The sequence below is a fragment of the Telopea speciosissima genome, chromosome 2 (assembly GCF_018873765.1).
Source record: "Telopea speciosissima isolate NSW1024214 ecotype Mountain lineage chromosome 2, Tspe_v1, whole genome shotgun sequence".
Lineage (NCBI taxonomy): Eukaryota > Viridiplantae > Streptophyta > Magnoliopsida > Proteales > Proteaceae > Telopea > Telopea speciosissima.
The window spans coordinates 66,456,790-66,466,313 of record NC_057917.1 but is presented as its reverse complement, the minus strand read 5'-3'; the positions used below and the strand labels follow the sequence as shown (position 1 = coordinate 66,466,313).

The 9,524-nt window shown below is 38.6% G+C and overlaps 1 long non-coding RNA gene across 1 annotated transcript; it reads right to left on the bottom strand.

The window, feature by feature from the left end:
• Positions 1–635: 635 nt before the first annotated feature.
• On the bottom strand, positions 636–1,073 carry LOC122649878. The gene is made up of 2 exons (XR_006331335.1): positions 945–1,073; positions 636–840 (listed from the first exon to the last, which is right to left on the bottom strand). It is a non-coding gene; the product is annotated as an uncharacterized LOC122649878 (long non-coding RNA).
• Positions 1,074–9,524: the final 8,451 nt, after the last annotated feature.

Here is a 9,524-nt window from a genome sequence, read left to right as displayed (position 1 = left end):
AACATTGTTAGGAAAGATTTGCTTACACCTAGATATAGCATCTGTGGCCATTCATACACCAAACAAAGCCTCGACTGGACCAAATCATCAGTGAAAAGTAGTCACTCTGTCATCATCCAGAATAAGCAGTTGGCGTTTGCAGAAATCCTCAATTATCCACCATTGAGGGAGAGAGAGAGAGAGAGAGAGAGAGAGACTAAAAGAAACCCATTTCTATAAAAGGCTATACAAAGGAAGGTGATCAACAACAAAAACACCAGTTTCATAGGCCACACTACTTACCACTCCAATCCAAGCACGTCTTATTATTTTACTTCTTCTTTTCCTCCCCTATCTCAATTATCCTCCATTGTTTGACGGAGAGAGAGAGAGACTAAAAGAAGCTCCATTTCTATAAAAGGCTATACAAAGGAAGTGATCAACAACACAAACACTAGTTTCATAGGTCACACTACTTACCACTCCAATCCAAGAACGTCTTATTATTTTACTTCTCCTTTTCCTCCCCTATCTCTGCATAACTAGAGGAACTTGGGATGGCCAAAAGTAATCTAACAAATTTTGGCAATAAGATGACAAACTGCATTGAGAACTGCAAAATAGGGGGCTTCTTCCAAAAAAGAAAAAAAAATGGATTTAATCCGAAGATAAGGTAGAACTTAGAAACAAAAATGCTCAGTACTATTACAGTAGTAGACCGGATCCATGAGTTAAGAAACCCTAGCTAAGAATCGAGAGCTTTATTTACCACGTTTGAAGTCTTTTCTGAGGCTTGTGTCTTCTTCAGAACGGACTTCCGCTCTAGATCTCTCCACATGTTGATAGCAGCAGTGCAGATTACTGAGAAATCAAGGGACATCGCCGTCGATCAGAGAGTTCGAAAAACGAAGAATAATCAGAATTAAATAATTTAAAGACAACAATATTATATCAACAAGGAATACCTCCGGCACCTAAGAAAGAGACTAGACGAACGACTTTTGAGCCGGCCTCTTCTCCTGCCATTCCTCTTCTTCTTCTTCTTCTCCGGTGAGTTCAACTCGGTAAACGAACAGAGAACCCACGTACAAAGATTGTAAAATTAACAATTGGTTTATTTAGACTACCGGGCTTCCCTTGAGATAATAAGGCCGGTCAAGGGTCGAGCGGCCCAACCGCTATTTACATTTAGTGCGGTTGTTTAGAAGGAATTTAGCTCGTCTCCAGGGAGCTCAGCATGCCCAGGGTGTATCCAGCCATTGGGCTGTATCGCACACATCTCTAGGAGTGTGCCAAGATGTGTGCGATACAACTCAACCACTGAATGCCCCCTAAGCGGTGGAATTTAACTATGTTTGTTTGTTTGGAAGAGAACTAGGCAAGAGAAAGTTGGGGCTGTTTTGGTAATGATTTCTACTTCAATATCATGGAATTATTAATTAGGGTAAATTAAAATTAGGGTGCTTGGCATGATTTTTTCACAATATTATAAGAAATTTAAATCAATTTCAACTGAAATAGTAATGAGCAACATGTTTGCAACAAGGACAAACATGTCATTTAACTCTAATTTCTCAACTTTTATATCTATTGATTTTCTACAGAAAAAGAAAAAGAAGAAGCAACATCGGACCCCCATCCCTCTCTCCTCCCTCACCATTCTCTTGCTGAATCGTTATCCTCTCCAATTCGTCGCCCGCTTCAATTCCTTCAAATTCCTTACATAGGAGCGGAAATGACCACCCACACATTGCTCAAGGTGATAATTATTCTTCTCTTGCTCCGCCCTCTCCCTTTTTTGGTCTCGCCCCGGCTCTCCCTCGGTCTCTTAGAAAATAATCCTCTTCAATTCCCTAAAAGTGTGCAGTGTGGTAGTTCAAAGTGGAGATGTCGACACCTACCAGCTCAAACATCCAACGATGCCAAGCTCAAGAAGAAGAAGAAGAAAAAAGATAGAAATCAATGAGTTCGGACCGTTGAATGTCCTAGCTGCCAGATGTCGACATCTCCACCCAAACTGCCGCACTACACACTTTAGAGATTGGAGAGGATTAAAATCCCTCTCTCTCTTCTTCTTCTCTTTTGAAGACAAATTCTTCAAAGAAAAAAAAGGAGTAGAATTCTATTTTCAAAAATTAGGGTTACCAAAAGAATTTTTTATTCATCAATTTTTTTCAATTTTTACAACCAAACAATTTCAATTTCTTGAAAAAAATCTCTTTATCACCTAAAACAAAGGGAGTAGAATTTTTATATTCCCTTTTGTGGGCCCCATATATAGATGATATCATTTTTCAACCCCTCATTGATGCAACATGTAGATTCCTTCTTACACTACGTTGTAAATACCCTAACCATTTATTTGTGACTGTTCTATTTCCATTGGCGTTTTGTGTTAAGTTTGACCTTTCTAGCATTCCGAAAATACAACATTTATTTATTTATTTATTTTGATGGGTAAAATGATAAATAAAAATTGATTAATAAAGGAAGAAATTACATTCAAAACTAAACACACTAGTCAAAGTCACTTTTATAATTATACAAAGCTCATCTAGGAAATCAAAAGGATAAATGATCCACATCTCCCAAAGGCATAGAGGCAACGTAATCCGCTAATTGATTAAGGTCCCTCCAAAGATGATGATAGTCATTCCATGATAGTTTATCTTCCAAATGCAAAGTCCAACTCTTCAAATGTTGGACTAACAATAGGTCATTCACAAATCTCATCAAATCTGCCACTCTAACACTTAATCCTTCCAATTTTTATGCTCTCCTCAAACCTAATTTGTTCATAATTATATATGATGAAAGTTTTTCCAATGAGACTAAAGAAGCTAGGGGGAGGGGGGGGGGGGATAGCTATCTATGTCTTGGATAAACAATTGATGACTACAATAACAAAATTCAGTTTTGTTAGGAGTGCACTAAGGCAAGAATCACATACTGTGAACTACAAAGAGCCAAAGATCTAGGTGCCGCAACCGTCAATGTTTGGACTAATAAGATATGATGGATTGATTGACCAAAATGATCATGAGGACTATCGGTGAGAAATATTTTCAATCTTATGGAATATTAAGACTCTAAATAAGTTTTCCTCAAAAGTTTTTTATATCAAACAATCTCGTGATAGGGTTTCATTAGCTCATAACTTAGCCATTAGAACTAGAATGGAAAAGATTAGCCTATGTGTAACGAACAATGTTTTTATCGGGAAAAAAAAGAATAAAAGACCAAAGTTTGTAATTTCTTTCTGGTTAATTTAATTAAATTTTCTCAAAAAAAAATATAATCTATGATCAACTTTGAATCCGCTAGATGGAAATCTACGGAAAAAAAACAAAATTCAAGGAAAAAGTTTAAAGCACTATAAATAACAAACATCTCCATGAATAAAATACACAACAATTAGTTTCATTGTACATGTTAGTTACAATCCACCATAACCAAAACCAAATTTGCCAAATACAAAGCTCAAATTTGTTTCATAAAAGCATCTAAGGATCCTCAAATTGCACTCACTTCCCTCAAGCCATCCAAATCAAAGGATTATAGTCTAACTTGAGTAACAACCAAATCAAAGAATGATTGTTGCCTGGCTCCTAAGTATTCACTTCACTTGAACTAATCACTAAAGCCATCAGTTGCAGCAACCAAACAGATACAGAAACAAAAACTGGTTGGATTGCTCTGTCTGTCTTGTTGGAAACGAATGCGCAAGCACAAGGAAGAAACCAAGTAAACAGTCATAGATAACACGGGGAATTTAAGACGGTTTGGCACAATGCCTACATCCACCTAAGGGAACCAAAGATTTTCCATTAAACCTGAAAAACTCTCTACACCACTTTCCATCTCATAATGTGATTTCACTTTGCTTATGCCTAGGGTTTTTCACACAAGACAACGTATATGGAACAAAAAAAATCATAATCCCCACACAATTATGACTTTACCCATGTACATGTAATGGACCCAAAACCCGATCCAATTAGAAATATAAGCCCAATAATAATTAATAGAATGCAAGATAGATCCAACCCCAACAATCCTCAACTTGGCTTAGATTATGCAAACCACCATAAAGAAGACTGTTGTTGTCGACTCTGCAAACTCCGCCATTGTCTCTGCATGTCTACCATACTCAACCAGCATGGCTAACAACCTGATCGGCGTGTCCTTGCCTATCCACTATAGCCAAAACAGCATGGCCCACACCTCTACCCGGAGTTTCTGTATAGCTCACTACTACCACACGATGTGTTGTGAATCCACCTCTCCTATTGTTGTAGCACGCTCCAAGAGATCATTGCCACTCACCAAATCCAAAGTGATAGACACTTGCTTCTTTCTAGACTTGCACTTGTTCATTGCTTGAGCCATTTGCAATCTCTGTTGTCCACTTGTACCCCTTGCTCGAGTTCCAATAGTAGCTCTACCTATTTCAACACATCCAATAACTATTTACAGATTAGAAATCATATGATTTAACCGATGTGTGCCTTTTGTACACACATCAATATCAAAGAATTTACCAACAACTGTCTAGTGTAGTTGGTGAGCCGTAGTGCGCTTCAAGCCCATGCTCACCAAGAGGTCTCTAGTTCGAGTCTCCTGGTTGGTACCTTCCCCCTCCCTATTCCCCGCTGAGTAGAGTGGCTCCTCTGTCATACACCCTATGAAAGACCATTGTCCAGCTGTCACGTAGTTATTGAGTTTGTTACAGCTTCTTGTACTCGGTTGTTGTATTATATATACATGTATAACTCAAGTTAATTAATAAGATAAGAATACTTCACATGGTATCATGAGTCCTCTTCACTCCAGCGAGTTCTTTTTCTTTCCTGAGCCACAAGTCTCAGTTCTTGGTCTCTTCGCTTCCGTTTCTTGAATTTTTTGGCCTACTCTGGCTTCTTGCTTTCGTTTCTTGCTTCTGCTTCTGAGATTTCTGCTATCTTTGTGTGTTCTTGCTTCTGTGATTTCTTCGCTATGGTGTCGTCTGGATCCACTTCGGCTACTGCTCCGGCGATTATCTCGGCGAATGTAGCACCTCAGCTATCAGGCTAAGCGATCCGCAATCGCATTTGCTTCCCTAAGAGAGTGAACAAAATAAATAACTGCAAAGGATTGACAAAGAGTCCTACAGTCCTAGACAATGGATCGAATTATCCACAGCACTAAAAGAGAGGAACCAGAGAGGATTCTAAAAATCAAGAGATTATCAGTCTCTAATCCTCTTTCACCTTTTGTTCCTTTCTCCACTACTTTTGCCAATGGAGAATGATTACAATGATTACACCTCCCTTTGAATTACGTGAAATCAATTAATCATCTTCCCACATCCAAGAAAACCGTGAGTTCTTTTTATTATTTTAAAATGCTCGACACGCCACGATCATGCACAGTCCGATCTCAAGCGAAATGTGAGTTTTCTCTAACCACCTTTTTTTTTTAATTTTTTAATTTTTTTTTTTAGATGAAACCAAATAGGTCAGTGCTTGAGGAGTTAGTTCTGATCATCATAGATAACCCAAAAAGAATATGGTTATCCCACAGCATATGAACAAAATTACAGTTCTGAGCATCATTCAAAATATCAACAATTAAGGGGACTAATAACCATGGCCATGGTTGGTCTTTTGGATGGAGAACAAAAAGTAAAACACCTTCACTCGAAGTCCAGATTTCCTGTAGTGTGAGATCCATCGTTTGAGCCTTCTCGAGTCCTTTCTTTATCGTCAAAAAGTCTGGTTCCAGTGGGTGATGAGCATCCATCTTCCCTGTTTCTGCCAAAATGATTTTCCCATGTAGACAAACACAAAATGCCTAGGCCGACTTGCCTATTCCTTGTTCAAAGAATCTTGCACAACACAGAATAAGCTTATCTGGCTCCTATTTTTTCCCTTCCCTTCCTACCTAGGTTCTTAATCTCGGGATCAGTCAGGACTGATATCGATTCGATATCAATCTGAATTGATCAAAATCGTCTTAGATCGAACGAAAATTATGAAATTTTAGGTTTTATTGGATCGGTTGTATTCATCATAAAAATATTATAAAAAATAAAAAAAAACAAAGGCTGAAAAAACGATAATCACTATTATGACTATTTTCCTAATCCTATTTTTTAGGTTGAACTTATCTGTTCCACCTTTTCAACCTCACCCATTACCGTCATTATCTAAAAACTCCAGGTTTTATAGGATCGAATCAATGTCTTCAAGGAATGAAATCTTTTCATAATAGATTCATAATTCAAAATGGTAAGATTCCTCTTTTTCCACTTGTGAATTTGAGGCTAAATCTCTAAGTAACAACGTGGAAGACTTGAGAGAAGAACATGATAATCTAGGTTTTAAAACCCTAATCACCTTAAGTAGATCAATGTTTACATGGAATGAAATATTCCCTTAATCGAGTTTGCTGATCCAGGGAACGATCCAGACTAGCGTTGCAAGATCGGTCTAATCTCGAGATTGGCCTCAACCGATACCAATCTGATCCGAGATTATGTACCATGCTTCCTACCTTGCATACTTTCTTCCTCTCTTACATGGATACATCATACATAAGAGAAATCTTCTTCTCTTTTTTTGTGCACCGCCTTTTTTTTAGATTTTCGTGTGTATCTTGTAACAATCTGTCAAACATCGCTCTGATACCATTTGTTAGGACAAATGCATAACCAACTAGAAGAAATCAAGTAAACAACCACACACAACACGAAGAATTTAATGTGATTCAACATAATGCCTATATCCACCCAAGGAACTAGAGATTTTCCATTAAACTTGAATAACTCTCTACACCAGGATCCACCTTGTAACATGATTTCACCTTGTTTAATGGTTAGGATTTTCTACACGAAGACAATATATAAGGAATCCAAAAAAATCTTAGTCCCCACATAATTAAAATTTTACCCTGTATGTGTAATAAACCTAAAACCTGACCCAATTACAAACACAAGCTTGATAATAATTATGGAGATCAATAAAGAATACAAGATGATATACCAAAAATAATTTAGTCTATGGATGATCAATACGTGGCAAAATCTAAAGTGAATCATGATGGTACAACCCATTTCTAGAGATTATGGAGCACTATCCCATAGGCTACAACCCTTCGCCTGTTGCAAATGTCAGGATGGGACAGAGCCAGAGTATTTATTGCTGGAGGTTCAGGGACAGGCCCGTCCCTTTCATGTACTGTGTATGTCCCATCTCCGCAGCCAAAATACGATACAATACAACATTTAATGCTAGTACGCTCGATCTGATCCTGCACCCCCGAAAGGCTGGGACACCCCACTGACAAGGCCTGGCATTTATTGCTGGCACGCTCAAGCCAATCCTACAGAGGCCGAAAAACTTTGGCAATCCCAGTCAGACCAATCCTCCGATCCCTCTATAAATAAGGAGCAAGGGCTTGGGTAAAAGGATTGGACTCAATCCAATCTTACTCACCCTGAGTTTTTCACCTGGTTGCTATGAGAGCTGACTTAGGCATCAGAGAATCCCCCTCCCCAAGTCATCTCTGGTTTCCCCTTGTGCTCATCCTTTTAGTTGTTAGTCCATCCATCAGACGATCAACATCCCCCGTAGTTTTCGCATGCATCACAAGACACACCCAACCCCATCATGTCTATGCTTGTGGGGGTGTATGAATGAGAGAGAGAGAGAGATGGTAAAAAGAAAAAGGCTTTTTTAAGTGGCTTGAAAAATCCTCTCCTCCACCCACTAAAGGAAAAGGATCATCCATCTGTTTGTGCGGACTGGGGTAACACATCTTTCAAGTACCTAAAAGAAGATTTCAGAGAAGATTTTCATTGTCGCCTCATTGTAGATGAAGGGGGTATCTACATTCTACAGGGCACTGTTGTAAGGTAAGTGCAGAGGATGCTATGTTTCACAGATTTCAGGCCAAGCAGCAATTGAGGTATGGATCAACTTGGCAACTAGAATCTCCATACCCAAAAGATGAGTATATTGGCCTCAGTGATTACTATCGAGAATTTTCTACTATGGAGAAATCAACCTTCATTATCAGCATAAAATTAAAAATAGGGAGAAAGTTCTCTGTCTGGGAGTGTGGCTTATGCTAGCACTCCCATGAGTCTATCTCTCCTCTCCATTGGAAAAGACACCTCTGCCCCCTTATTTTGAGGAGGAGAGAGATAGAGACATGGGAATGCTAACGTACGCCACACTCGCGTATAGAAAACTACTTCCTTGTCTTTAGCTTTAGGTACTAATAATGTTTAAAGTTTGGTAAACTGAGCATGATTCATAATAAATATTGCCACTCAACATGGGGTACTTCTAAGGGATTATCTGAACCACATGGATCACAGTCACACCTGCATAGAACATAAAATTCTTGTGGCCAACACAACTGTTCCACCATTATCAGTGATTTGAGGATATCAGTAAACCAGAGAGTACTTTCAGTTGAAGATTAATTGATGTGATCCACATACATTAAAGTTCATATGCAATAAATAGGATATGGACCCAGCTTATATGGATATCATCAAATTACTTGTCTCACCACCATACAATGCCATCCATCATTTCTTTGGAGGCCCATACTATCTACCCTTCTCTCTCTCTCACTCACTCTCACCCTCCTTGAAAGGGTTTGTTTGCTTCATGAGTTTTAAACTTTTGATTATTTGAAAGCTCTTAATTGCAACTATATCCTCCTTGAAAGGGTTTGTTTGCTTCATGAGTTTAAACTTTTGATTTGAAAGCTCTTAATTGCAATTTAGTTGACATAATCATGCCCTTCCAAAGATATCATTGTAATGGGCCATGATGTCTTGGCTCCAATCAAAAGATCACAACCCTTGCTGATGCTGCAGAAACATAGTGAAACAGTACAAGTAAAGAGTTTCATCTCTGAAATATATGGGAGAATGTTCTCTGTGCCGGGGCGCAGCAGACACATGGGGGTGGGTGCAATGACCACCCTGCCCCCTTGAGTGGGAGGCTGACGTGTCTGGGCGCAGCCTGCACTGCGGCACAGAGAACATCAGACCTAGAATTAAATCACTTCATAACATTAGATATTGGTAGAAGGCTTCATGGGTTCATCCTTCTTTCCTTAGCCCTTTTTCTTCATTTCTTTCCATGTTCTAATAACCAAGCTTTAAGCATATGCCCATAATAAACCCAACAACAAAAGCCTTCATTGACCACCTCCAAAGCTTGAACAACAGATCACATAAGCAATATAATAGCCAGAAATTACATCATTGACAGAGATATATCTTCACCGAGTGTGAGGCTAATAGTAATAGAATTATGTGGACAATATTGCATTTAGATGTCACATCGTTTCGTTGGCTATACTCGGAAAAATCTACTCCAATGAGGGAAAATTAAAGAAGAAGCAGCTTAAAAAAAATAAAAAAGGGAAACTTCCAACTTCCAATTTTTTCCACACATATTGCGTGTCTTTTGATGACGCATTATTGTTAGTCAGACAAGACCCAAAATGGAAAAATGGAAAAATGGAAAAATGAAAAAACTTGT